Here is a 4,735-nt window from a genome sequence, read left to right on the forward strand (position 1 = left end):
TGCCGCTGGGGGAGCATCACATGGTTTCCCAGCTCGCCCAGTGGCACTACGCTAATTACGCACATTGTCCGCTGCCAGTGCCGGAGGAGGGGGACTGAACGATGGCGCCAGGGAGACTGCCGGAGGAGGGGGGCTGAATGCTGCCCATCGGTGGATCGCTGCGCTCGCCACACTTTATAAAATCAACTCCACGCCGACGTGGATACTGGGGGTATGACGTGGATACTGGGGATATGAACCATTGTGTAGTTTCAGGGCTCCAGAAGCACTTACATAGTTTACGTAGGCAGCATAGTGCTGTATTGGTATTCTCAGTACAGCACTACGTAAACTACGTAACTGCAGCCGTGAAACTACCCAAGTACCGAAACCTTTACGTGAGCGCATCTCACCGTATTTAGGTGAGTTCAGTTGGAGTCACAGATTGATAGTGTGGTTTAGAACTGTAAATACTGTTAATCATTGGATATCTTCCCTTCCTTTCTCTCTGAGATCCAGTGGTGCCAAACAAGGGGTGAGAGACAGAAAAGCAGAGTTGAAAGGAACAGCGCTATGGTTCTGTTAGTGGTTGGAATCCTGTATATTCCTGGCTGCAGTTTGAGGTGCCTACCTGTGCAATGTAGCTTTCCTGACATGGGGCCTGATTCAGACCCCATTGCTGATCTCCAAAATTTAGTTGGGTGATTTCCAGTGATCTGGGCATTCTGGTGCATGCAAAAGCACTTAAACTATGCTCCTGCTGTGACCGCAATTTAAGTATTGATGGGTGGTGGCAACAGGCCATTGCGAGGGCAGCAATGTGGTGGTATGTGGGAGAACGCTTTGGGGGAGGGCTGAAGCTGTGTGACTTTATACTCGGGCGCTGTGGCTCCAAACATGGCGAACCTGCATCCTGCTTTGTAGCTAGACTGCGCAGCCAGGGAGCAGCTAGGGTTGTGCAAGAGCTTCCTGCGTAGAAAAGTGCGGGCACATTGTGGGGTGTGATTCAGCATGCGGGCGGCCTTGCCCTTTCCTGGATCCCCCACACAGTCTACTGCTGGTGGTTGTAGTTTGATGAACTTCTGAACCATTGTGGGCCAGTATACAGGCACCACTGTGTACATTTATTGCATTATATAATACCCAGCGCTAGATCAACAAATAACACAATCATTCATTTTTTTTTAAAATTCAACTGCAGATGTTAATTTATTGATGTTACATATAAGAGTTGATGTTACTCGATGTTACATAAGAGTTGATGTTACTCGATGCTTTTGATGTTAATAAGACTCTGTTGGTAGAAGTGTGCGCTGAAGAATATTCAATAGATAAAGTGCTACGGCTCTATAAGTAAGGAACTGCTGTAAGAAAGTGTTCTTGCAATAGCTACAGCTAATAGCTAATACAGGAACACTCTCTTGCAGCAATACCTCACAACTAGAACCTCAGATGAAGCAGCACTCTAGGTATACTGTAAGGAACTGCGGTGAGAAAGGGTTCATGTATTGGCTACAGCTAATAGCCAGTACAAGAACGCTCTCTTACAACAGTACCTCACACCTAGAACCATTGCACACAGGGCCTGCATCCTCTTATTCGGCAGTTGAATCCGCGCCACGACAAGGATCTAGATAGGAAGATAAATAAAGGACATTATATTTCTGCATGTGGGCATTTTGTGCAATTGTACGACACATATAGATAACTGTAGGTTTTCTCACCTTCTATGTCGATTTCTTTGTCATCAGATCTGTTAATAGATAATGAGATAAATGAAGTTTCAGCTTGAACATGTATAAAATGGACAATAAAAGAAATAACACAATCCCTACCTTTTGAATACCCAGTAACACAGGAGGAATAATACTGAGAAAAAGCCGAGCAGGGATACGATACCGATAACGGTGTAGATGACGATGGTGTTTATTTTCGTCTGCTTTTTTAATCCCTTCTCAAGTATGGCAATCTTCTTCTCCAGGGCTTTGATGGCTGAATTGGTAAAAAAAGATTACTCTCGTTAATTCATAAAAATGATACATTAAACAAAGGCAGAAAAGAGACATAAGGGGTGAGATTTAATAGGATGAGAGATTCAGAAAGTGAGAGATTTGGGAAGAAATCTCCAGTTTTTTTTAAAGCGGCAATCATTTACACTGCAAAACCAGTTTGATTTGAAGTGTAACATGATTGCCGCTTTAAAAAAACTAGAGATTTCTTCCCAAATCTCTCACTTTCTGAATCTCTCATCCTATTAAATCTCACCCAAGGGATCATAATGTCGACAGTGCCTGGGTTGATGGTCATTAGGTCGACAAAAGGTTGACACTGGAAAATGGATGACACAAGCAAAAGGTTGACATGAATTTACCCTGGCATGGATCCCTTCGCTCACCATGCTCCAAGCCAGGTACACTGCTCTGCTACCGCTGCACTCAGCACACTTGCCATTCCTAATCGTAGTTCTCGGAGATGGTAAAGTATCAAAAAAAATTCAGAAATAAAATAAAAATCATGAAAAACTTTTTCTTGTGTCATTCTTTTGTATATTTTGAACTTGTGACAGAATATGTGGATGTGTGTCTTCACCACAATGAAAGCTTGGAATGGCATTTTATTACCCATGTTGACTCAAGTCTGACGTGTGCAGTATAGAGAGTGATCATGTTTTTATTGAGCAAATGTTAAGCCATCGGGGGAATAATGATAGATTTTCCATGGATCTAATACGTCAGCAGAACTAAGATACATGCAGTAATATATGCTGGGCCCAAGTGGTCACTGGTAACACCGTGGGGTAAATGTAATAGGGCACGTGAAGCAGGAGATGCAGACCTTCATGTGGGTATGTCCGTATTTTAAAGCAGTGCTTTTTTACAAGACAGAAACTAGGTTGGTTTCCCCTGACAAATGATTGCCGCTTTTAAAAACACAGGCTCTCTCGCACCCTATTACATGTACCCCTAGTACAGGTACTGGAACAATTCACGATGTCTCTAGGTTACCTCTTTTAAAATTGTGTGAAGCAGATTAATTCTGCATAGCTCAGAGACCTGACAGATATGTTATATGACTGATATGTGCAACACACAACAGAACACAATCCAGCAGGTTCTCTCATTTTCTTATTAACCATATGTTTATTTACCTGGCGCGATGTCCATCACAGATGTAAGTGAGGATCTTGTTTTACCGGGGGGCTCTGAAACACATAAGAAGAAACACATTAAAGTAATTTTGTTTTTCCATATCTGCAGCATAAGAACTGTACAGCCATAGGGGTAACACAGAAATGGCTCCATTTCCTGTCACATGGGCTCAGGTAATCCACTGAGGAGCCTCTCTCTGGACTTTCAGTTAGGCCAGAGGTGCTCAACATGCGGCTCTCCAGCTGTTGTGGAACTACACATCTCAGCATGCCCTGTCATTGAGCACACCCTTAATAGCAAAATTGTGGCAGGGCATGCTGAGATGTATAGTTCCAAAACAGCTGGTGGGCTGCATTGAGCAACCTGATTCAGGCCATTATTTGCAATAATTCCCTATATTTTTGGTCTGCGCTATTACAGCTCTGCAGTCTGTAGCGCTATAATATTCTTATGACAGAAATGGGCATATCCTCATTGTACTGTATGATATGTTATACTCAGTGATAAGAGGGATTATTTGAATAACTTACTTTGCTTTGATGGATCGTTCTCCAATGAGCCGCCGGCGGATGAATCTGGAGCAAAATGAGAAAACACCAACAGCTGTTATACAGAAGTGCACATACACTGATACTGTTATTACACCTCATTCATACAACTTAACTAAAATAATAAATTGGACAACAGAAGTATGGCATGAAAGGGGGCAGCTTTTTATATTCTTAAATTAATTCTTAAAGGTGGCCTATTTTGAAATAAAGGCCCACATACACTAGAACGATTTTGCACAATTTCATCCGATTTTGATATTTCAGGCTGATATATCGACTGAAAAATGCCACATCATTTGTGTTTTCCATTCGATCCGATGGGCGGTCCTGTGAGTGTCTGATAGGAATCTCCAGGCAGGTCATACTACAGCTGTGATTTATCAGAATCGGATGAAAAAAGGAGTGCTTTTTGAGCATGTGATATATTGTATGCTATATATCGCAGGAAGTTTGACTGACGTTTCCAGTCCTCCCTAACCCAGCCCATCAGATATATCTTTTGGTTCAATTGTATACCATAAGATATATCTCATGCGCTTTATCTCTAAGATATATCTTATGCAAAAAATGATACCAAAGTACCAAATCATTTGGAATGATACCAGCTTCAGATATATCGTAGTGTATGGGGGCCATAACTGAAAAAAATTGTCCCTCAACTATGGTGGGAGGGAGAAGAACAGATATTTATAAATTATAAAAAAAAAAAAAATCACATTTGCAAGAAAAGTAGCATAAAAATAAATCAAAACTGTCCAAAGGACCATCTGCCCTCATGGCCAAGGATCGACCTTCTGCCACTATCCTTTACCATCAACCAACTCCTAAGGAAGTGCTCATCACACCTCTGTTATGTAAAAATAGCCATATAAAAATAAAAAAAGGGCCATCTGCCCAACATGACACAACTTGAGGCAACAGCTCAACTAAAGTGGCTTATGGGCCCACCTGGAACGGTGATGCTCTTATTTGAAAAACTGTAACCACGCCCAGTCACTTTCTCCAAAGGAGCTGCACCAAAGTAAGCATCAAAAATACCTGCCCCTTTTATTCAAC

General features: G+C 42.0%; 1 long non-coding RNA gene across 1 annotated transcript; it reads right to left on the reverse strand.

The window, feature by feature from the left end:
* Positions 1-1,878: 1,878 nt before the first annotated feature.
* LOC146079415 (uncharacterized) lies at positions 1,879-3,695 on the reverse strand. The gene is made up of 3 exons (XR_014474518.1): positions 3,659-3,695; positions 3,128-3,181; positions 1,879-1,971 (listed from the first exon to the last, which is right to left on the reverse strand). It is a non-coding gene; the product is annotated as an uncharacterized LOC146079415 (long non-coding RNA).
* Positions 3,696-4,735: the final 1,040 nt, after the last annotated feature.

Source organism: Crinia signifera, chromosome 5 (assembly GCF_055691185.1).
Source record: "Crinia signifera chromosome 5, ASM5569118v1, whole genome shotgun sequence".
Taxonomy (NCBI): domain Eukaryota; kingdom Metazoa; phylum Chordata; class Amphibia; order Anura; family Myobatrachidae; genus Crinia; species Crinia signifera.